Here is a 25205-nt window from a genome sequence, read left to right as displayed (position 1 = left end):
CAGAGACTCCATCTCAAAAATAATAATAATAAAATTAAATTAAATACAAAAAGAAATGTAATTAAATAAAGCAGACAGAAAAGATTACATTAATAAAGACTGAAAACAGACAGTAAGAAGATGCTAAAGCCCTTCTCCCAAAGAGAAAGAATCATAGATGGGCCTTAACTATGACAATTAGAGAAATGAGGTTTTTTTTTTTTTTGTTTTTCACTTAAAACCAGTATTAGAATTTGAAACAGAACACAAACTAAAACACAGCTAGACCTATAAATGAGTTAAACCCATTTAATTAAAAATACTCAGATTGCATCAAAAAATAAATGCCAGCCGGATGCAGTGGCTCACACCTGGAATCCTAGTACTTTGGGAGTCTGAGGTGGGCAGATCACTTGGGGTCAGGAGTTCAAGACCAGCCTGGCCAACATGAAGAAACCTCATCTCTACTAAAAATACAAAAATTAGCTGGGTGTGGTGGCGCACACCTGTAGTCTGAGCTACTTGGGAGGTTGAGACAGGAGACTCGCTTAAACCCAGGAGATGGAGGTTGCAGTGAGCTGAGATTGTGCCACTGCACTCCAGCCTGGGCGACAGACAGAGACTCTGTCTCAAAAAAATAATAAATAAAAATAAAATAAATGCCAAGTTAGACCTTCAAGTGAAAAAAAGTAACACTAATGCTGCCTTATTATTTTTTAAATGTCAGACACAGTGGAATTCACGCCAAAAAGTATTAAGCAGGAAAAAGGAGGTCATTTTACATTGCTAAAGGATAAAATTCACAAGAAGAATATGATGTCAGTCTTTACAATCTGAACATTCTTTCACTGAAATAAAGCCCATAATGGCTAGAAATAGAGAAGAAATGACCAACACTTCATAAACATATCTCTCTCCAAGAAGATAGGGGTAGGGAGGATATACAAGCATAGGCCCCATGTCCATAATTAATTTTATTTTGTATTGATTACAGAATCTGACCAATAAAATGAATAAGGCTAATATAATAGATACCAAACTTTGCACCCCACAGAAAATAGCTTCATTTTCAATGGCTAAAGAACATTTACGAAAAGTGACCATCTATCATGCCACAAGCAAAATTTCAAACCCCACAAAAAAAGGAACATTTCAGCTGGGCACAATGGCTCATGCCTGTAATCCCAGCACTTTAGGAGGCCAAAGCAGGTGGATCACCTGTGGTCAGGAGTTTGAGACTAGCCTGGCCAACACGGTGAAACCCCATCTCTACTAAAAATACAAACAATTAGCCAGGCGTGGTGGCAGGCGCCTGTAATCCCAGATACTCGGGAAGCTGAGGCAGGAGACTTACTTGAACCTGGGAGGCAGAGGTTGTAGTGAGCTGAGATGATGCCACTGCACTCCCGCCTAGGCAACAGTTAGACTCGGTCTCCAAAAAAAAAAAAAAAAAAAAGGAACGTTCCTATTTCTCATTGCCTGATCACAATGCCAGAAAGAAACAAAAATAATCAAGAAAGTTTTTAACAACTTCCATTTTAAATCTTTTTCCTAAATAACCATTGACCACTTTAAATCTTTTTCCTAAATGACCACTGAGTCAAAGGAGACATTGAAAACTATAAAAATATCTCTACATGAAAGAAGAAAAAATAAGTAACAAAATGTACTAAGAAGGAAAAAAGAAATTAAAGAGAAGAGAGGAAAATTAGCTAGAAAATAAGCAACAAAACTGATAAATTTGATAAACACATCCAAAAGTGTTCTTAAGCCTCCAGAGGTCGAGGAGAGCAAAGACCTTCCCCTTAAACAGGCACCAGGCCTAGGTGGTTTTGCAGGCAAATATTTCCACAGCATCAATATCCACAATATCAAGGCACAGTCACACTCCATGCTACTCGGAGAGCTCCAAAGCACTGGAAAAAGATGAGAAGCTTATCAAAATCCAGTATAACCCTGATCCAAAAGTTGACAAAGTACAAGGAAAAGAGAAAAGCTAGTATTTTTATAACTCACATCAACAGATAGGAAGAAGAACTATAAGGTCAAAAGAAACCAAAAAGGCAGGCCAGGTGCAGTGGCTCACGCCTATAATCCCAGCACTTTGGGAGGCTGAGGCGGGTGGATCACCTGAGGTCAGGAGTTTGAGACCAGCCTGACCAACATGGCGAAACCCCGTCTCTACTAAAAATACAAAAAAAAAGTTAGCTGGGCCTGGTGGCGCACGCCTGTAATCCCAACTACTCAGGAGGCTGAGGCAGGAGAATTGCTTGAACCTAGAAGGTGGAGGTTGCAGTTGAGCCAAGATTGCGCCACTGCACTCCAGCCTGGGCAACAGAGCGATACTCCATCTTAAAAAAGAAAAAAAAAAACAGAAAGAAACCAAAAAGGCATAAAACTCAATGTCAATTTTTGAATAAAACTCTTAGCACATTAGACATAGAAGAAAAGAGTCCTCAAAAAGAACCCCAATCTCATACCAAAGGCAATGAGATACATAACCCGAACAACACCCCGAAGGGTGCCCTTTAAAGACAAAAATAGGAGTCTGGTGGGTGGCATTATAGAAGACTGTTCTAGAAGTTCTAACCAGGATGATAAGAAAAAGATTTTGGGCTGGGCGCGGTGGCTCACACCTGTAATCCCAGCACTTTGGGAGGCCGAGGAAGGCGGATCACAAGGTCAGGAGTTCGAGACCAGCCTGGCCAATATGGTGAAACACTGTCTCCACCAAAAATACAAAAGTTAGCCAGGTGTGGTGGCGTGCGCCTGTAGTCCCAGCTACTCAGAAGGCTGAGGCAGAAGAATGCACTCCAACCTGGGCGACAGCAGGATATTCTGTCTCCCAAAAAAAAAAAAAAAAGATTTTGTTTGGGCACAGTGGCTCGGGTCTGTAATCTCACTGTTTTGGGAGGCCAGAAGGATCATTTTAGGCCAGTTCAAGACCAGCCAGGGCAACATAACAAGACCTAGTCTCTATTTAAAAAAAAATTTTTTTTGTAATTAGCTGGACATGGTGGTGCACGCCTGTGGTCCCAGCTACTAAGAAGGCTGAGGTAGGAGGACTGGCTTGACTCCAGGAGTTTGAGGCTGCAGTGAACAATGACTGCATCTCTGCAATCCAACCTGGGCAACAGACTAAGACCCTATTTCTAAAATGAAGAAAAAAATTTTTGAACATTCAAATAATGGAAAAGGGAAAGCAAAAGAATTATTTATAGGCAATGTGTCTGTCTACCCAGAAAATGAGTAAACACACACACACACACACACACACACCCTAGAATAAGATACTTCAGAAAGATAGTAAGTTATAAAATGAATATACAAAAAATTCCCATACATGAGCACCAACTCCTGATTCCCGTCTCTTTAAAGTACTGTATAGGTTGTGTGCGATGGCTCATGCCTGTAATCCTAGCACTTTGGGAGGCCAAGGTAGGAGTAACACTTGAGTTCAGGGGCTCGAGACCAGCCTGGGAAACATACTAAAGCCCCATCTCTACAAAAAAATACAAAAAAATTAGCTGGTTATGGTGGGGTGTGCCTTTAGTCCCAGCTTCTTGAAGGGTTGAGGTGGGAAGATTGCTTGAGCTTGGAGGTCAAGGCTGTAGTGAGCGGAGATGGTGCCACTGCACTCCAGCCTGGGTAACAATGTGAGACTCTGTCTCAAAAATAATTTTCTTAAGAAAAGTACTGTAGGCCGGGCGCGGTGGCTCAAGCCTGTAATCCCGGCACTTTGGGAGGCCGAGACGGGCGGATCACGAGGTCAGGAGATCGAGACCATCCTGACTAACACGGTGAAACCCTGTCTCTACTAAAAATACAAAAATTTGCCGGGCGCGGTGGCGGGCGCCTGTAGTCTCAGCTACACGGGAGGCTGAGGCAGGAGAATGGCGTGAACCCGGGAGGCGGAGCTTGCAGTGAGTGGAGATCGCGCCACCGCACTCCAGCCTGGGCGACAGAGCGAGACTCCGTCTCAAAAAAAAAAAAAAAAAAAAAAAGAAAAGAAAAGTACTGTATGCACACATGTGCAATTGTGCTTTAAAAGACAAAAATGGCTATGCACCAAGCAGTTTATGGTGGTAATCTCTAGAATACAGGGGTTACAGGTGTTTCTTGTTGTGTTTATCTACATTTTTAAATTTTTAGTAATGCCCCTCTCCTTATATATTGGGAGGAAAAATTAGCAATAGCTCAATTCTTAGTATGTATGTATGGTTAGTAAACTCAGGACAGAAAATAGGGCAAAACAACTAAAATGCTAAACATGGACAAATACAAGAAAAAAACTTTTAAGTCTTCAGAAATAACTTTGCATTTGAAAATATCTAATCTGATTAACATAATCTCTGATTTGTTTTCCTTTTATGAATAAAATCTAAAATGTTTTTCTTTTAATTCCACATTTGGTAATCATCATTTTTGTCTTTCCAGATAATGTTAGATATTGACATTTCCGTGCCCCTGCTATTGTAAAACTGAGTAAAACAATAAAAGAGATTCAAGATTATCAGCTGGACAAAACCCACTTTGATTCTGTAATAAGACAAGGGGGCAGATGCTAGAAATGCTAAAAGCAAATGCATTAACAGCACCCTCTAGTGTTATAAAATCTAACTGGCACTTGGTAGAAGTAGGAAATCTAAATGTAGTCTTTATAAAAACCTCTTTTGGAAAATTTCAAACATAAAGAAAAGTAGACAAAATGAAAACACATATTCATTTCATATTCAATTTGTTTCCAATTACTGATTGTTCTTATTATTGTAGCAACTTTATATTTCATTAAGAGGTATCAGAGGCAACCAAGTGTCTCCATGGGCCCTTCTCTGCCATTCGATTAGTAATTCAACTAATAAAATCCTTGGTTTTAAGTTGGGGCACACAACCAACTGAATTAATTAAGGCAACATTTCCCAGCCTCCCTTGCAGCTAGATGCAGCCAACCTTAGCCAACAGATATGGGTGAAAGTAAGCATGACCTCCCCTCTCCCTTCCCTCTTCTTACTGGCTGCAGGAACCACCTTGGACTATGTAAAAGAATCAACACTCTAAGAAGCCAAGCATGATGGCTTATGCCTATATTCCCAGCATTTTGGGGGGCTTGAGTCAGGAGGATCACTTGAGGATAGGAGTTTGAAACCATCCAGGACAACATAGCAAGACCCCCATCTGTGCAAAAAAAAAAAAAATTTTTTTTTTGTTTAATTACCTGGGCATGGTGAGGTGTGCCTGTTATCCCAGCTACTCAGTAGGGTGAGGCAGGAGGATGGCTTGAACCTAGGAGTTCAATGTTCAGTGAACTATGATCACGACACTGCACTCAAGCCTGGATGACAGAGCAAGACACTATCTCTAAAAGTTAATTTTAAAAATAAAAATCAATACTCTAGAAATTTTAAAGCGGGGGACAGACTATGTGAGGAAAACACTTCGATTGTGTCATCCCAGCATGTTACAGCAGCTAAAACTATATCCCCCCCCCCCCCCCCAAAAAAAAAAAACCCAACAGGCCTGTGCAGTGGCTCACGCCTGTAATCCCAGCACTTCAGGAGGCCAAGGCGGGCAGATCACTTGAGGTCAGGAGTTCAAGACCAGCCTGGCCAACATGATGAAACCCCATTTCTACTAAAAATACAAAAATTAGCCAAGCATGGTGGTGGGCACCTGTAATCCCAGCTACTCGGGAGGCTGAGGCAGGAGAATCCCTTGAAACCAGAAGGCAGAAGTTGCAGTGAGCCGAGATCATGCCATTGCACTCCAGCCTAAGCAACAGAGCGAGACACTATCTCAAAAAAAAAAAAAAAGAATAAAGAAACCTGACATTCAGGCTGGGCACAGTGGCTCATGCCCTTAATCCCAGCACTTGGGGAGGCTGAGATGGGCAGACCATTCGAACCCAGAAGTTCGAGACCAGCATGGGCAACACAGTGAAACCACCTCTCCACTAAAAATACAAACATTAGCCAAGCGTGGTGATGTACACCTGTAATCTCAGCTACTTGGGAGGCTGAGGCACGATAATCGCTTGAACCCGGGAGGAAGAGGTTGCAGCCAGCCGAGATCGTGCCACTGCACTCCAGCCTGGGCAGCAGAAAGAGACTCTGTCTCAATTAAAATAAAAAAAAAAAAAAGAAAGAAACCTGACACTCAGGCCTGGTGCGGTGGCTCATGCCTGTAATCCCAGCACTCTGGGAGGCCATAGCGGACGGATCACTTGAGGTCAGGAGTTCCAGACCAGCCTCCAGCAGGGTGAAACCCATCTCTACTAAAAAATACAAAAATGGCCGGGCGCAGTGGCTCAAGCCTGTAATCCCAGCACTTTGGGAGGCCGAGATGGGCGGATCACAAGGTCAGGAGATCGAGACCATCCTGGCTGACACAGTGAAACCCCGTCTCTACTAAAAAAACACAAAAAACTAGCCGGGCGAGGTGGCGGGAGCCTGTAGTCCCAGCTACTCGGGAGGCTGAGGCAGGAGAATGGCGTAAATCCGGGAGGCGGAGCTTGCAGTGAGCTGAGATCTGGCCACTGCACTCCAGCCTGGGCGACAGAGTGAGATTCCGCCTCAAAAAAAAAAAAAAAAAAGTTAGCTGGGCATGGTGGCGTGTGCCTGTAATCTCAGCTACTAGGGAGGCTGAGGCAGGAGAATCTCTTGAACCTGGGAGGCAGAGGTTGCAGTGAGCCAATATCAGGCCATTGCACTCCAGCCTGAGCAACAGAGTGAGACTCCATCTCAAACAAAAAAAAGAAACCTGACATTCAAGAAAAAAAAATTGTATATTATGTCCATTCTAAGAATAAGAATTCTGACATTAAAAAAAAAAAAATACAAAATCTGCAAAGAGCACTAGTAAGACATCACATTTGGAACAACCCTAGTTTCCAAATTTTTCAAAGGAAATACAAGATCAGTACATATTCTTAACCTGGGGAGTATGGTGGCAGAATAGAGGGTTGAAGTTATTTTTCTTCAGAGGAACTAAATAGCAGGTTCATGGTAAAAGCTAAGCATCTGGGTGAAAGGAATAAATTCATTGTTCACCTTGACTATCGAAAACTTATTAAATTGGCTTCTTTGGCAGATACTTAAAGCCTGGCCACTCAACCATAATCTCAAGGCATGATTCAGAATGTGTGCTGACAAGCACATACCACAATTCCAGCAATGAAGCAAAAACACTTCATCCAACTCTCAAAGCAAATCCACTGTGAAGACTGCCTGCACCCTTCCAGCTCAAGACTCACATACATTACAGTGTATCCTAGTTAGCAGGCTGCGGTAGAAGGGTTAGTGGTGAAGCATCACTGCACTGGCATCTGTACCCCTCACTGGATACCATGCATGGTGCTGTATGTGTAGGAAAGTCATTAACCAGTGAGCCGAAAATGCCTCTGTAAAGTAAGATTGCTGCCCTACTCCTGTAGTTTCTGCACTTCTGTTTTTAGTAGTGGAACGAGTATCCTCAAACTAAATCTTATTCAAAGCCTGGAGGGGAGGGGGAGAAATCACACCAGTAGGTGGATTAAAATGGAGGTTTAACATTCTTCACTATAAAGTTTTAATACACATTTTCCAGAAATAAAACAGTTCAACTAGTAAATGAAAAATTCCATGTATTTCTCAGCAAGAAAATACATTTATCTAATTTTCTAGCAGTAGCTGCAAATATTTACTTTTTTTTTTTTTTTTTTTGAAACCGGGTTATAAGACTGGCTAATTTTTGTATTTTTGGTAAAGACAAGGTTTCACCATGATGCCAAGGCTGGTCTCAAACTCCTGGGCTCAAGAAATCCACCTGCGTTAGCCTCCCAAATTGCTGGGATGCCTGGCCGAGTAGCTGCAAATGTTATGCTGTACTATACCATCTCTTCACTATTTGGTTACCCTAACACAATGCTCTGATTCTGAATTAAAGAGAAAGAAAAAAAGATCATCCAAGAGCAAGAAGGGCAAAATTTAATTACTTTAAATAACTTTAAAATATAATCTGATTTTTAAATTTCATTCTTTGGATTAAAAAGCTGTATGAATGGGCCAGGCGTGATGGCTCACACCTGTAATCCCAGCACTTTGGGAGGCCAAGGCAGGCAGATCACCTGAGATCGGGAGTTCAAGACCAGTCTGACCAACATGGAGAAACCCCATCTCTACTAAAAATACAAAAAGAAAAAAAAAAAATAGCACATGCCTGTAATCCCAGCTACTCAGGAGGCTGAGGCAGAGGTTGCGGTGAGCCAAGATTGTGCCATTGCACTCTAGCCTGGGAGAGGGAAACTCCGTCTCAAAAAAAAAAAACAAAAAAACAAAAAAACATGGTGTATGACATACCTATTAAAACGGTTAGAACAAAAAAAGACAAGTTACTGGAACCCTCATACTCTTGAGTGGGTATGCAAAATGGTACGACTACTTTGGAAAACCATTTGGTCATTTCTTATTAAGTTAAACATATGTTTCCATAAGACCCAGCAATACTACTCCTGGGTATCTATGGCTGAATGAAACCTTATGTTCAGATAAGAACATGTACATAAATGTCAATAATGGTTTTATTTTTTATTTTTATTTATTTATTTTGAGACAAGGTCTCACTCTGCTACCCAGGCTGGAGTGCCATCACTCTCACTGAGTACAATCATGGCTCACTACAGCCTCAACCTCTCGGGCTCAAGTGATTCCCCCCACCTCAGCCTCCCAAGTAGGTGGGACTACAGGTGTGTGCTACCACACCTGGCTAACTTTTGTAATTTTTGTAGAGACGAGGTTTCATCATGTTGCCCAGGCTATTGCCTGGGCTCAAGCGAACCTCCCACCTTGGCCTCTGGATCACTGGGATTATAGGCATGAGCCACCATATCAGCTATTTTTATTTTTAGACACAGGGTCTCACTCTGTCACATAGGCAGGATTACAGTGACAGGCTCATAGCTCATTGCAGCATCAAACTCCCGACCTCAAGCAATCCACCCGCCTCAGTCTCCTAAGTAGAGAGAACTACAGATGTGTACTGCCATACTCAGCTAATTTTTTTTTACTGTCATTGTTTTTGTAGAGATGAGGTCTTGCTATGTTGCCCAGGCTGGTCTCAAACTCCTGAGCTCAAGTGATCCTCCCACCTCAGCCTCCCAAACTGCTGGGATTACAACTGTGAGCTACCATACATGACCTCTAGTGGCTTTATTTATACTAGCCAAAACCTGGAAACAACATTCACCTTGAACTAGTAAACATCAACTAGTGAATATCCACAAACCACATAGCATATCTCTATTAAAACACAATTATCATTCCACATTCATCAGATAAGTCTAGAATAAGAGTTTAGTAATATGAAGTATTGGCAAGACTGTGAATAAACAGGAATTCCTCTATCATGTTGCCAGAGAAGAAAACTGGTTCAAATACTTGGGAGAACCACTGGTAATATTTAGTTGGTTGAAAATGTGTATGCACTATGATCCAGCAAGGCCAGTTAGCATACTCCACCCTCGAGAAACCCACCCAGGTGAGGACAATCATTCTGTTCATTATGCTATGTCAAGATGAGAATATCTAAGTAAGTTATGCTACATTTAATCAATGAAATAAAATACTGCAGTTAAAATAAACAAACTCTAGCTACTTGTACCAACATTTGGGAACATTTTCCAGAGTGATTAAGTAGGTGGTAGTACACACACACGCACACACTAAATAGATCTACTATCCAGCTTTGTCCCCCAGGCTGGAGTGAGGTGGCATGATCTCGACTCACTGCAACCTCCACCTCCCAGGTTCAAGCAAGTCTCCCTACAAGTGCGTGTCATCACTCCCGGCTAATTTTTTGTATTTTTAGTAGAGACGGGGTTTCACCTTGTGAGCCAGGATGGTCTCGATCTCCTGACCTCGTGATCTGCCCGTCTTGGCCTCCCGAAGTGCTGGGATTACAGGTGTGAGCCACCACACTTGATCTATCTATTTTTTTAATTACAAATAAGTTTGACGCCCTCTTTACCTCCAGCCCCCAGAGTAGGGCCTATTTAAAGCAAGCTTGTCCAGTCCTTGGCCTAGGACAGCTGTGAATGCAGTCCAACACAAATTCATAACTTTCTTAAAACATTTGAGATTTTATGCGATTTTTTTAAGCTCATCAGCTATCATTAGTGATAGTGTATTTTATGTGTGGCCCAGGGAAGCCAAAAGATTGGACACCCTTGATCTAAAGTGTTTTTATTTCACGTAAGGACAGGCCACCGAGGACATGATTGAGATTCCAGCCCTGACTGTGCCATTGATGAGTTCTATTTTGGGGATGATTTAACCCCCTCCAAGTGTCATATCACTTCTAAAATACTGTCTTTTATGAAAACACAAACATATCCCCCTCAGCCAGAGAATCTCTATGCCACAGGGAGCGAAAAGCAGTTCTCATGTAACCTTGATAGGAAAACTTGTAGAATTTGTTCGGACAGTTCCACACAGACCATCTCCAGTGATTGCCTCATAGCCTCTGTGGGTAGAGATGTATGCAGACAGTTGCCCTTACGCAAGGCAGCATGAGGTGAGAGGAGGGCAGGAAGTTGGGGGAGTGCTTACCTGATCACTTGTTTTCTTAATGAACTAAGAAGCAGAGGTCATGGCTGAGAGTAGAAATGCTGGGTATCTGATTGGACAGAAGTAGCTATGGAAGAAGAAAAATGACGAGAAAAATGACATTATTTAAAAAAAAAAAATCAAAGTCCAGCTGAGCCCAGAACTCATAATGTGAAATAGAGAAAGTCACCTTGCTGTCTGGTTTCTCTCCAGCAGAGTTCAACCAGCCCAAAACAAAAAAAAAAAAAAAAAACAAAACAGAATAGTAGGACCAGGGCCTGAGGGAGCTTGACAAGTTCTGGAGGCACCTCAGAGAGGGAGGAGACCATTTAGTAAGATGGCAGCCACGTAATTTCCTGTGGCATCCATAGCAGGTAAAAAGGACTGGGGAAGCAGGAGGAAGCTAGAGAGCACCACAGAGCTGGAGCACCAGGACCAATGAAGGGGAGAAATGAGAGCTAGGTAGGACAGGGTGTGTAGACACACTCCCAGCTCAGGATCCCAAAGTGCTGTCTGGGAGATGACTGGGCCTGGGAGAGCTGATATAAACTGGAAGTAAAACTCCCTGAAAAAGGTAAAGGGACAGTGAGATCTCATGACCGGATGAGCCAGCGACTGAGAGATGATGCTAGAAGACACAGTGGAAAGAAATGTGGCAGGCCAGAAGCCAACATTCAAGGGGCATAAAGAAAGGTCAAGAAGTTGCTAGATGGCCTGGCGCAGTGGTTCACACCTGAATCCCAGCACTTTGGGAGGCCAAGGCAGGTGGATCATCTGAGGTCAGGAGTTCGAGATCAGCCTGGCCAACATGATGAAATCCCATCTCTACTAAAAATACAAAATTAGGCAGGTGTGGTGGCACGCACCTGAAATCCCAGCTACTCGGGGGCACTGAGGCAGGAGAATCGCTTACAACCAGGGAGGCGGAGGTTGCAAGTGAGCCGAGATCACACCCCTGCACTCCAGCCTGGATGACAGAGCAAGACTCTCTCAAAAAAAGTTGCCAGATGATGGCAAAGAGGAAAAAGGCTTCAAAACTAACAAAAGTAGTTGAATTAAGGCTGAAGGACACAGCCTGCTTGCTATTCCCTCTACCTGGAAATACTGCAACACCTGGAGAATATAAATATCAATTCCTCAGCAAATCCTTTCCACACCCCTCAAAATCCAAATCACTCACTGCACTCTTTGCTATTCTCCCAAAGCAAGGAGCACAATTCATGTCAAATGTTCTTCGTTATCCAAAGCTATGCTTTTCTCAAGTTCATGAAGCCAGGGATCCACGTTTTCTGGGTCTATCCAGTTCCCAAATGGTGATCAGCAGAAGATAAGTGGAGGGTATATACCTAAAAATGTATCCAGCAAGCCACCAGGACAGGAAAACAGGTGCTCTGGCACGCTGCCTTCAGTACCCCTTAGTCACAGCCACACACACTTAAAAGTAGTCTGCATGGCTCTAAGAATTCCTAAGGCTGCCATAACTCCTTTACTATGATTCTCTGTTGCCAGCAGGAATATGACCATATGTAAGCTTTCTTATTGAAAAATGTAAAAAAATCTGGCCAGCCGCGGTAGCTCATGCTTATATAATTCCAGCACTTTGGGAGGCCAAGGTAGGTGGATCACTTGAGGCCAGGAGTTCAAGACCAACCTGGCCAGCATGGTGAAATCTCATCTCTACTAAAAATACAAAAATTAGCCAGGCATGATGGCACATACCTAGAGCCTCAGCTACTCCTGAGGTTGAGGCACCAGAATCACTTGAACCCAGGAGGCGGAAGTTGCAGTGAGCCGAGATAGTGCCACTGCACTCCAGCCTGGGTGACACAGTAAGACTCTGTCTCAAAAAAAAAAGCAAAAAATCAAAAAGGCAAAAATAAAATGTACCATTTATAATTTACACAACAAATTATAAATTTACTACATAATTTTTAACATTCCTTTAGCATGCAAGTGCTTTGGATATACTGCTAGTGGAGTAATAATTACCCTAACTTTTTTATTTTTTTTGAGATAGGGTCTCACTCTATTGCTCAAGCTGGAGTGCAGTGGCACAATCATGACTCACTGCAGCCTTGACCTCCCTGGGCTCAGGTGATCCTCCCGCCTCAGCCTCCCAAGTAGCTTGGATTGCAGGCACACGCTAATTTTTCTATTTTTTGTAGAGCTGGGGTCTTGCCATGTTGCCCTGGCTGGTATTGGAACTCCCGGGCTCAAGTAATCCGACCACATCAACCTCCAAAAGTGCTGGGATAATAGGCGTGAGCCACTGCACCCAGCCATAACATTTTTAGATGGTAATTTAACATCACCAAAGGCTCTAAAAATACACATAGCCTTTGACCTAACAATTTTACTCTTAAGAAATTTATCCTAGCAAAATAATTAAAACAGGCTTAAATTTTTCATTTTGTGAGTGTTCATTAAAATAATGCTTAGAGTAATCCAAAATCAGACGGGAAAATATTAATACCTAAAATAGAGGACTGGTTGGTACAACTGTGGGCACATTCTTACATGAGCATATTTCAGAGATTAAAACATGGGTGACTGACATGGCAACGTATGGAGTGCATTATTAAACTGAGAAAAAGGCAGGTTTACAAAACAAACCTGATAATCCCATTTCAGTGTGTGCACACATGCAGAAAACAAAGGGACACCAAACAACTAGCCAGGTGTGGTAGCACATTCCTGCAGTCCCAGCTACTCAGGAGGCTGAGGCAGGAGGATCCCCTGCACCCTGGAGGTAGAGTTGCAGTGAGCCAAGATCGCACCACTGCACCCCAGCCTGGGTGACGAGAGCAAGATTCTGTCTCAAATTAAAAAAAAAGAAGAAGAAGAAGAAGACAAGAAAAAAAGGAAGGAAGAGAAGAGTAGAAGAGAAGGGAAAAGAAGAGAAAAAAAGAAAGGAAAATACCAAAATAGTAAATTATTATCTCAGATGATGGAATTATATGCGGTTTTTTTCCCTTATTTTTCTACAGCGTACATATGTCACTTTCATAATTCTAAAAAGCCTGAGCCATTATCTAAGGACAACACTGAAATAAATATACGGGTAAGACAAACTAGAAGAGAAATTCTGACAGTCAACAGCAGTGCTGAGAAAAAACACCCTATTGATACAGTCAGTGTGCTCCTGGAGAGAGTGCTGGGAGGGTTAGAGTTTCTGGTAACCAGGAGGCTAAATTTCTCATTCCTAAGGGCATGCTGATGGCACCTGAGTAACTTAGAAAACCAAAGGTGTGGTCAAAAGGTAAGCGGTCTTCATATTCGGTAAACCTACTGTGTTCAGGGAGTCCTGATTTTCCTTAAATCCTTTTTATTCTTGGATCTCAACTCTTTCAAGGGTTATTTTTATCTAATATTAGTTATCATACTTCTTCACATTTCCTAGATCTTCTTTATTTGAAAAAGAAATGAGACTCATTCATTGCAACCAAACTTTAATTTGTCAAAATTACACACTGGCTGGACCCAGTGGCTCACATTTGTAATCCCAGTACTTTGGGAGGCCAAGGCAGGCATATCGCTTGAGCCCAGAAGTTCGAAATCAGCCTGGGTAACATAGCAAAACCCCGTTTCTACAAAAAATTAGCCAGGTGTGGTGGTGCGTGCTTGTAGTCCCAGCTACTAGGAAAGCTGAAGAGGAAGCATCACCCTTGGCTGGGCGCGGTGGCTCAGGCCTGTAATCCCAGCACTTTGGGAGGCCAAGGCAGGCAGATCACTTGAGGTCAGGAGTTGCAGACCAGTGTGGCCAACATAGAAAAACACCGTCTCTACTAAGAATACAAAAATTAGCTGGGCGTGGTGGCATGCGCCTGTAATTCCAGCTACTCAGGAGGCTGGGGCAGGAGAATTGCTTGAACCCGGGAGGCAGAGGTTTAAAGTGACCCAAGACTGCCACTGCACTACACCCTGGGTGACTGAGTGAGACTCCATCTCAATGAGCGATAATCATACTACCACACTCCAGCCTGGATAACAGAGGGAGACCCTGTCTCAAAAAGAAATTAAAAAAAGAATGATAAGCTATGGAACATATTTGTGATTCTTGGGTAAAAAAGAAAAATATACCTATAGACTGAGGTAGGGGCGGCAGGGGAGATCAATTTACATGTTGAACTGGTTCATATGCATTTTCCAGGCAACTGAGAATCTAAATTTGAAAGGAAAAAAGGTGAGGAAGGGGAAGCTTTAGTAGCATTGTTCAAGTGTGAGTATGTATTACTACATAGTCTCTGAAATAGAAGGGGCTTACATGATGAAATACTGAAAACTCCAAGAGCTTGGAAGTTGAAAACATACTGCTCAGTGGTAAATAAAGCAATGTGGGTTTTAAACTGTGCTATCCAATGTGCGAGCCACCAGCCCCAGGTGGCTACTGAGCACCTCAAACGTGTTGGTCCAACTGGTGTGTGCTATGAATGTAACATATACAATAGACTTTAAAGGGTTGCCATGAAAATAAAAAAGAATGTAAATAACTCATTAATAATTTTATAATGATTGCACTGAATTGTTTTCAATATATCAGCTTATAAAATATATTACTAAAATTAATTGTTCTTGTTTTCCTTTAACGTAGCTACCTCAAAATTACATATGTGACTTCCATTATAATGGTATTAGGTACTGCTAGTCTAAAAAATGTGGATACCAGGGAAAGAGAAAACACTATTTCAGAGCACACAACCAGGGTAATCATGATAAGACCACATCCTATGAATGTGTAAACTTTTGATAGTTTGATTTTACACACACAACCACACACACACACACACAGAGAGACATGGCCATCTTTATCCAAACATCAAAGCCAACCCTATCATTAATATCCTGCACAGTCAGCTGGGTAGATGACATGATGGGGAGCAGGTGTCATAACCTAATTTTCCACACACAGAACTGAGACGAGGGAAGAAGGCAGATATAAAAGAGACCAAAGCAGAAATCCAGAAGCAGAAATCTTGTGCTAACGAGAAGCGCAAGACGAAAGGTCAGAAGGGCTGGAGGCAGGGGCTCTTTGAGGGAAGCCCAGAACCAGTACAAGAAATCTAAGTAAAACACAGGGCCCATCCAAAGGTAAACACTACTCAAATCCAGAAAGGCTTTATTGCTATTGATCTGCAAGTTCCAGTTTACGGCAAACCTAAAACAAAACAATATGTGTATTTAAAAAGGATTATCGTTAGAAGTTATGGGACAAATTTATTGATTTTTTTTTTAAATACCATACAGAAAAATCAGCAAACAACTTAGACAATTTATAAACATCTGGTCTTAATCCAACACTAACATGTTGATTTTTCAAAATAACCAGTTAAAAAGGCCAGACTTGTTCTAATTTGCTTGGAATCTCTTTCATAGTAACTGTTACACAACTGTTCCATCTTCCTTCCTTACCTTCTTATGTAAGCTCTGTAATCACCATCAGTGTTTACATAGGTTTGTGAAACCACCCAATTTCTCCAGTAAATATTTAATTATCTTGTTGCTACTGATCAAACCATAAGCAACGCAGCATTTTTATACAACATGTCTGGTAATGAGAAAGTGAGACACTGACGTCAACAGCACAAAGACTCTAAACCAAAAATATCAGGATTTCCCGATACAAGGCTTCTTGGAAATCAGGCACCAATAAAATAGAAAATTCTCTTCACTGCTCAAAACTTTTGATCCAGTTTATATCTGAGTCCTGCAGCATCTGTGGTGGTTCTAGCAAATGCTAAAATACCCTTCGACCAGAACCAGGCAGCCAGTCTGCAGGCTTCAGGCACCAAGCAAAGTGGGTGTTCTCAGCTATGAAAGCCAGGCACTAAACGGTCATCTGTATGATATTAACGACGAAAATGAAAGGTATGAGCAAACCTCCTCTTTTCTCAGTTTAGTAAGAGCGTAACATTTCAGGATCTGTACTGATCATCTCAAGGCAAATGGAATGACACCAACCATCCAACTAGATCCCTGACTGCCCTTGGTGGGCTGGAGCAAGGAGATGGAGACACATTATGCTGAGGCTCTTTCCCACCTGATGGTACAGCCCAGACACCTAGCAAATTAGAGAAAACACATACAACCATCAAACTGGGCAGGAGAGCTCAGGGACATTGGAACTCCAGGCTGGAAGTTGTCAGAAATGACTTTTACAAAGTGAGATTAGGGTCAGCCTTGAAAGATGGCAGGAATCCCGAGACAGATGCCACCAGGGAGGTCCAGAGATAGGTGGCAAATGATGGGCTTTTGGCGCTGAACACAACAGCCTAACCCCAGCACCTGGAGGTCAGAGGGCAGGGAAGCAAAGGAAGAAAAACCTTTGTGGAGTCAAAGTAGCCTTGAAAGGCAAACATCAACACAGAACGGCTTCATGCAACATGAGTTTCTGGGCAAGCAAGGAGAGCAGTCGTCCACCACAGGATAATGGGGATCAAAATGGAGATCAAGAAGCTATTGTGTTAATCCAAGGAAAAGGACCTTGGCGATGAAAGTGCCAATGAGAAAAAAGGATGAACTAAGGGAGTGATTTCAAAGAAAGACCTGGAATTAAAGGTGACCGCTAAGAAAAGAGCCAGGTGTCCTCTTCCTTCAGAAATAAGTAAATTGGCTTGACAAGGTAAATCATTAAAAATGTCGGGATGTATATTTTTCTTTTCTTTTCTTTTTTTTTTTTTGTTTGTTTGTTTGTTTGTTTAATTGTTTGTTTGTTTGTTTGTTTAATTGTTTGTTTGTTTGTTTGTTTAATTTTTTGAGACTGAGTCCGGCTCTGTCATCCAGGCTGGAGTGTAGTGGCACGATCTCGGCTCACTGCAACCTCTGCCTCCCGAGTTCATGCAATTCTCCTGCCTCAGCCTCCAGAGCAGCTAGCAATACAGGTGTGCGCCACCATGCCCGGCTAATTTTTGTATTTTTAGTAGATATGGGGTTTCACCAGCCATGTTGGCCAGGCTGGTCTTGAACTCCTGACCTCGTGATCTGCCCGCCTTGGCCTCCCAAAGTGCTGGGATTACAGGTGTAAGCCACTATGCCCAGCCTTGTTTTGTTTTTAGTAGTAAGTAGAGACTTCTTTATTAGAAGTGTTTTTTTGGTTTTTTGTTGTTGTTTTGTTTTGAGACAGAGTTTCCCTCTTTTTACCCAGGCTGGAGTATAATGGCGCAATCTCAGCTCACTGCAATCTCCTGCCTCCCAGGTTCAAGCAATTCTCCGACCTCAGCCTCCCAAGTAACTGGGATTACAGGTATGCGCCACCATGCCCGGCTAAGTTTTTGTACTTTAGACAGGGTTTCTCCATGTTGTACAGGCTGGTCTCGAACTCCGGACCTCAGGTGATCTGCCCACCTCAGCTTCCCAAAGTGCTGGGATTACAGATGTAAGCCAAAACGCCCAGCCTTTATTAGAAGTCTTAAAAAATTTTTTAAAAGGAATGATCCTCTCTAAGTATCTGTAAAAGTTCTTATAAGTGTACACAGAAAGTAAATTTTACTGCACAGAAAATTTTTTAAAATAATACTGACATAACATTTTACATCCACCATACTGAATAAATTTAGTTTTAACAAGTCAATGTATCTGACAGCATCCTTTTTTTTTTTTTTTTTTTTATTGAGGCAGGGTCTCACTCTGCCATCCCGGCTAGAGTGCGCTGGCACAATCAGAGCTCACTAAATCCTTGAACTCCTGGGCTCAAGTGATCCTCCTGTTTCAGTCTCCAGAGTAGCTGGGACTATAGGCGGGCACCACCACACCCAGAAGCAGAGTATCTGAGAGAATGTATCAGCAAATGTGAAATACTTGCGGCTTTTCTGCAGAATAATTTATCAATATATATCAAATTTTTAAAAGGTCATGCACTGTGCCCATCACTATTACCGCTAAGATGTTTTCCCCAAGAAGAAATCTGATTGCAGTATTGCTTATAATAGCACAAAATTAAAAATACTTAAAATGTTCACCAAGCTTTGGGGATAAGGGAAACAGCAGAAGGAGGAAAAAAAGAATGCTCCTTAGTAACGTACATGTGGTTAGTCTCATTAATTAAACTGCAGAGAATGCTTGAAAAGGGGCAAGGAAACAATTCTTAAATCTCTTTCCACTCCAGGGTCCTCATGTATAAACCTCATGGAGGGCCCCAAGAGCAGGAGGTATTCAACAAATTTTTGCTGTTGTGTTGATAAAGTCAAAAGCATGAAAGAAAACTGAAAATATCTACCTCCTACTTTGTAATTAATATAAGTGGCAAGACTGTGCCTGTTTATTTTCTAGTTTAATCTACTTACGTTGAATTTGGCCTAAAGAAGTCCATTACCTTATCATTAGCATTAACCTAACAATTCATTACTCCAAAGGCTGTGCATTTAGACTGTTCTCGACATGTAAAAAACGTACAAAGGTAAGGTCAAGTACAAAACGGTTCTAATGCTACAGAGCTGCCAGCCCAATTCTACCACGAAGCATAACTAGCCAGGCATGGTGGCTCACGCCTATATCCCCAGCACTTTGGGGGGCAGAGGCAGGAGCGTCACTTGAGCCCAGGAGTTAGAAACCAGCCTAGATAACATAGTGAGACCCCATCGCTACAAAAAAAAAATTTTTTTTAAATTAGCCAGGCACTGTGGCTCATGTCTGTAGTCCCAGCTACTTGGGAAGCTGAGGTAGAAGGATCACATAAGCCCAGCAGGCCAAGGCTGCCATGAGCCACGATCGTGCCACTGCACTCCAGCCTGAGTGACACAGCAAGACCATGTTTCAGAAAAAGTAAGAAAAGAAAAGGAAACACAACCAGAGGTTGTGTTTTACACGCACCTAAGTGATGTGGTGTAGACCTGTCCATATGCTTTCCATTACAAGTCGCTGAGTTACATTTGCTTATGCGCCAAGGTCCAAGTTCAAAGCCGTATGGGAAGTCCCCGTTAGTGGAGTCAAGACCTAGCTGGAGAAAAGCAAATGGTAAACTTAAAATAGTAACAAACCTAGCAGGAGGCACTCTGCATGAATGGAGTCTATTTTTCACCCAGTCATGTTCAATCCTAGAATGTGCTCTATTACTGCTTCTTCATTTTTATGGACTGCCTCCGAGACCCCAGCCTATCCCTAGGCAGGGTCACAAACTGCACCTTCAGTTCTTTAAAAATCCACTCTCCAGCCAAGCTCGGTGGCTCACGCCTGTACTCTCAGCACTTTGGGAAGCCGAGGCAGGTGGATCACGAGGTCAGGAGATCGAGACCATCCTGGCTAACACAGGGAAATCCCGTCTCTACTAAAAATACAAAAAATTAGCCGGGCGTGGTGGTGGGTGCCTATAGTCCCAGCTACTCAGGAGGCTGAGACAGGAGAATGGCGTGAACCCGGGAGGCAGAGCTTGCAGTGAGCCAAGATGGTGCCACTGCACTCCAGCCTGGGCGACAGAGCGAGACTCTGTCTAAAAAAAAAAAAAATCCACTCTCCATTTCTACAAAGTATTTTGAAAGATAGTATTTTAGAACACCTATAAAAAAACAATTTTTAGCCAGGCACAATGGCTCATACCTGTAATCCCAGCACTTTGGTAGGCCAAGGCAGGTAGGTCACTTAAGCCCAGGCGTTCGAGACCAGCCTGAGCAACAGGGTGGTCTCTACAAAACACACACACACACACACACACACACACACACACACACACACACACTAGCCAGGTATGGTGTCGCGCACCTGTAATCCCAGCTACTCAGGAGAGTGAAAGGTGGAGGATCACCTGAGCCCAGGAGATTGAGGTTGCAGTGAGCTGTGATTGTGCAACTGCACTCCAGCTTGGCTGACAGAGTGAGACTCTGTCTCAAATAAATAAACAAATAAATAGCAATTTGGGGCCAGGCAGTTATTCACAACTGTAGGGAGGCTGGGATGGGAGGATCACTTGAGGCCAGGAGTTCAAGACCAGCCTGGGCAACATAGTGAAACCTCATCTCTAAAACAAAAAAGAAAAAAAAAACAATCTCGTCGCAGTGGCACACACCTGTAGTCGCAGCTACTCAGGAGGCTGAGGCAGGAGGATTCCTTGAGCCCAGGAGGTCAAGGCTGCAGTGAGCTGTGACTGTGCCACTGCAGTCCGCAGTCCTACTTGGGCAACAGAGCAACACCCCATCTCAAAACAAAAGCAAAAAAAGTGATTTGCTCTCAGTTGGGATTTCTTCATTGATAATTTTTAAATTCCATATTCCCCAGCACACGGCCTTTGATTTAACAAAAAAGAAATTAAGTCACCTTCTTTTAAAGCCTCTTAAAAATGGATTAGCACATGGGGAGGATGTTTCTCAAAAAGCCGGTCACATTCTATTTCTTAAACGGGATATCAGCAGGTACACAGATGTTCCTTTTACTATTTGTTAAATGGCTATGTTTTATCCACTCTTGCATCTGGGCAATGTTCCACAATAAAGGGAACCCAGAGCCTGACTCAGTGGCTGTCTTGGGAACAGTCATCACAGCCCCATCCATGAGCCTGGCCCTCCCTTGTGAAAAATGTGCAAGGCAACCAACAGTTTGGCCAAATTTTCACTGGAAAATCCTTACGTTGAGACATCAACTTTTACCATTTGTTCTTGGACAAGTTAGCATCAACAATCACCAAGGGCCCCAAGTTAAATAGCACACAAATGCCATCGAACTGGTCCCAGTCCAGTCTTCAATGAACCACTAATGAGTCTTTTTTTTTTTTTTTTTTTTTAATTTGGAAACTAAACACTGGTCTTTTGCTGTTTAGGAAAAAATACTCCCTTTAAATTATTAGAAAGTGAATGAAAAAACTGAGGTCCTTCCCTTTCTGAAACATTTTACATGCAAGGAAAACAAAAAGTAATTTATTTCTTGAAATAGAATCTCCATTCCATAAATCTATCTTAAGCTATGTGGGGTTTTTTGGGGAGTTTTTTGGGGTTTTTTGTTGTTGCCGTTTTAAATGAGACAGAGTCTCGATCTATCACCTAGGCTGGAGGGCAGGGGCGCAATCTTGGCTCACTGCAACCTCCACTCTCGGGTTCAAGAGATTCTCTTGCCTCAGCCTCCAGAATAGCTGGGATTACAGGTGGCCGCCACCACGCCTGGCTAATTTTTTGTATTTTTAGTAGAGACACGGTTTCACCATGTTGGCCAGGCTGGTCTTGAACCCAACTCAGGTGATCCACCCACCTCGGCCTCCCAAAGTGCTGAGATTACAGGCACGAGCCACTATGCCAAGCCTTAAGCTATGTTTATCAGAAATTTGCAATGTCAGAAGGGAGGTACAAAGGTGACATCCATCAATGTCTACTCAAGAGGAATAATGAAAAAACATGAAAAAAAAACAGAAGAGATACTTTAAAAGAATGGCTTACTTTCAGTTAAAGTGTAATAACAAATACAGTTCCTTGAAAAATACAGGTTGTACAATATGTGTGGTTATGATTTCACTTCTATTAAAAGGATAATTACATAGTATGCATTTGTGTACACAGAACAGGGCTGGCAAGGATACAGATCAAACTGCTTTGAAGTGGTGGGGTGGACATAAGAAAAGATCGTGTGACTTTCTCAATTTACTAAATACGAGTCTGACAAGCTAGAATTATTTTTCAACATATGTATGCTTCTTTTGCAAATCCTTTAAAAAACTATTAATTAAAAACGGCTCCATGAGGGCAAAGTGCAAATTAACAGAATGTCATTTTTAGCTACAAATCATTGGAAAATTCTGAATGGGGAAGCGAAAGTACTATGACTCCTTAAAGACATGTTTTTGGAGAGTATTTTTCTAAGCTGAGTGGCAAGATGGCTGGAAGGATTTGACTTACACAGAACAAGTATTGAGACCAAACCACAGAACTGGGTCAGAGGTTCTAATACTGGGAACATGTAAATAGATTTTTGAGAAAGGAATCTCTGAGGAAGGAGCTAAGCAGAAGAAATCACAATACAAACAAAAACAAGACTGAGCTATCAGTGAGCATCCTTGAACTTCTGGCAGAGCACTCTGCTGAAAGCACCTCCCATTTGCAGGCCTCCACCGCACTCTGTTCTTTGCATGCAAGGCTACAGGGCTGAGATCAAAGCCCGAGTGCTGTGGCAGGTCAGAGGAAACATCACTTGGGACACATTGACGGCCACATGACTTTCCCCCATCAAGGCCCACTGAACTCTCAAAAATCTGTTCACAGTGCTTCTGTTGCTTCTTAATGAGGATGTGCAAAAGTACATACTACATGCTGTGGTTTCCAGACACTGACTTCATACAGAAAACATTCAACAAAAAACTGGGGAGGAAATAATACAGAATTGCCATCTGTGTATCTTACTATGTTATTTAACATCTACCACTGACTCACCATCATTTCCTTAAAAAGGGATGTTAACTCTTGAAAAGCAGGAAGGAGAGAATGCCAGGGCCAGTATCATAACAGGCCAGAACCTTTGAGCAGCCAAATCATTATATCAATTCAGTAGATGCCAAAAAGGCTGACAAAACACTTCCTCCTGATTTAAAAAGCAAAAACCAAATATCTTCAATGCAAATTAAAAGATACTTCCTGAATATGACAAATATCTTCTGAAAACAAGGGCAAACTCAAAACACATTTTGTTTTTTAAGTTTATTTTTAATTCCTTATACTATCATTCCCAATGTTTGTATTTTTTCAAGGACTTACAAAAGCAGCACATGTATGCACTTGAAAATCTTGATGAAACAGGCAATTTTAGGGGGAAAACTAATTTTTTCGGTGTTTTTGTTTTTGTTTTTGAGATAGAGTCTCACTCTGTCGCCCAGGCTGGAGTGCAGTGGCGTGATCTCAGCTCACTGCAACCTCCACCTCCAGGGCTCAAGTGATTCTCCCGCCTCAGCCTACCAAGTAGCTGGGATTACAGGTGCCCACCATCACACCTGGCTAATTTTTGTATTTTTAGTAAAGATGTGGTTTCATCATGTTGACCAGGCTGGTCTCCAACTCCTGACCTCAAGTGATCCACCCGCCTCAGTCTCCCAAAGTGCTGGATTACAGGTGTGAGTCACCACGCCTGGCCAAAAACTATTTTTTTGAAAACCTGAACAAGTAACAATAAATGGAGAAAATTACAAAAGCAAATTACTCTTCTCCAAAAGGTGCTAGGCCCAGACAAATTCTTAGTTATTTCCCAGCCTTCCTCGTAAGAAATGGGAAATGAAAAAGCTTCCCAATTCTTTCTGGGAAAGCAGACAAACTGACAAAGCACAAGGGAAGAAAACTACGTATTTCTTCATTGGTGCAGTGGTAAGAAAAAAAGAAAAAGAAAGAATACGATGTTAACCTCACTTGCCATTCCTAGATTCTTTTTTTTTTTGAGACAGTTTCACTCTGTTGCCCAGGCTGGAATGCAGTGGCGCCATCTCGGCTCACTGCAAACTCCACCTCCCAGACTCAAGCCAATCTCCTGCCTCAGCCTCCCAAGTAGCTGGGACTACGTGCATGCACCACCATACCCGACTAATGTTTGTATTTTTAGTAGTGACAGAGCTTCACCATGTTGGCCAGGCTGGTCTCAAACTCCTGACCTCAGGTGATCTGCCCATGTTGGCCTTCCAAAATGCTGGGATTACAGGCGTGAGCCACCGTGCCCGGCCAGGGAGGGACTTTCTAACACAAAAGTAATAGGGCATGGTGGCAGGCGCCTGTAATCCCAGCTACTTGGGAGGCTGAGGCAAGAGAATCGCTTGAACCCAGGATGCAGAGGTTGCAGTAAGCCGAGATCACGCCATTGCACTCCAGCCTGGGGGACAAGAGCAAGACTTCATCCCAAAAAGAAAAGAAAGTCCCTCCCCATTCCAAAATCAGAGAAATATTCACCATCATTTTCAGCTAGATGTTTTTGGTCAAAATAATTTTAAAATGTTTAATATCCACCTCCTTTAAAATGTATATCCAGGCTGGGTGCGGTGGCTCATGCCTGTAATCCCAGCACTTCAGGAGGCCGAGGCAGGTGGATCATGAGGTCAAGAGATCAAGACTATCCTGGCCAACATGGTGAAAGCCTGTCTCTACTAAAAATACAAAAAGTAGCCAGGCAGGGTGGCGCACGCCTGCCTGTAGTCCCAGCTACTCGGGAGGCTGAGGCAGGAGAATCGCTTGAACCAGGGGGGCAGAGGTTGCAGTGAGCCGAGATCACACCACCGCACTTCAGCCTGGGTGGCTTAGCGAAGCTCCATCTCAAAAAAAATAACAAAAATGCATATCCAATAAAATCATTGTTCTAGAAAAGTAACTAGATGAATATAATTATATACACTTCAATTGTAGGACAAGTAGAATCCACTATGTAAGCACTACATGAATAAATTGCGATAGTAAAACACTGTATGATAAAATACTACAGGGCCATTCTGCAGTACTCTATCATGACACAGGGAAATAGTTATGATCTATTACAAAGTGGGGTGAAAAAAGGCAGAACATCTCTCTCTTTATGAACATGACTTCTTCAGCAAGACAGGCATTCTGGGACACTTACTACAATATTAACTGGATCCTCCCAGGGTTTCAGATGCAGGTGGTATCCTATTTCTTTTTGCTTTTCTACTTTACCCATTATTAATGAACACGTGTTATATTTTTATTTATTTTCTTAATAAAGACAAGATCTCAGGCTGGGCGCAGTGGCTCACTC

The 25205-nt window shown here is 42.4% G+C and overlaps 1 protein-coding gene across 12 annotated transcripts in view; it reads right to left on the bottom strand.

Annotated features, from left to right (window-relative positions):
• The window catches only part of SLC23A2 (solute carrier family 23 member 2), a 151320-nt gene that overhangs the window by 99551 nt on the left and 26564 nt on the right, over positions 1–25205 (bottom strand). For 5 of the 12 annotated variants that reach the window (XR_004052704.1, XM_030915016.1, XM_030915023.1 and 2 more), the window contains exons 2-3: positions 19362–19488; positions 10560–10644 (exon numbers count right to left, since the gene is read on the bottom strand). The exons of 2 other annotated variants lie outside the window; for them this stretch is intronic. The gene's annotated coding sequence lies outside the window, so the exon portion shown is untranslated. The remainder of the gene's footprint in view (positions 1–10559; positions 10645–19361; positions 19489–25205) is intronic. 5 more of the 12 variants (XM_030915019.1, XM_030915021.1, XM_030915018.1 and 2 more) reach the window with 3 other exon arrangements.

The sequence above is a fragment of the Rhinopithecus roxellana genome, chromosome 13 (assembly GCF_007565055.1).
Source record: "Rhinopithecus roxellana isolate Shanxi Qingling chromosome 13, ASM756505v1, whole genome shotgun sequence".
NCBI lineage: Eukaryota > Metazoa > Chordata > Mammalia > Primates > Cercopithecidae > Rhinopithecus > Rhinopithecus roxellana.
The sequence above is the reverse complement of the archived record's forward strand: the minus strand, read 5'-3'. Positions and strand labels throughout refer to the sequence as shown.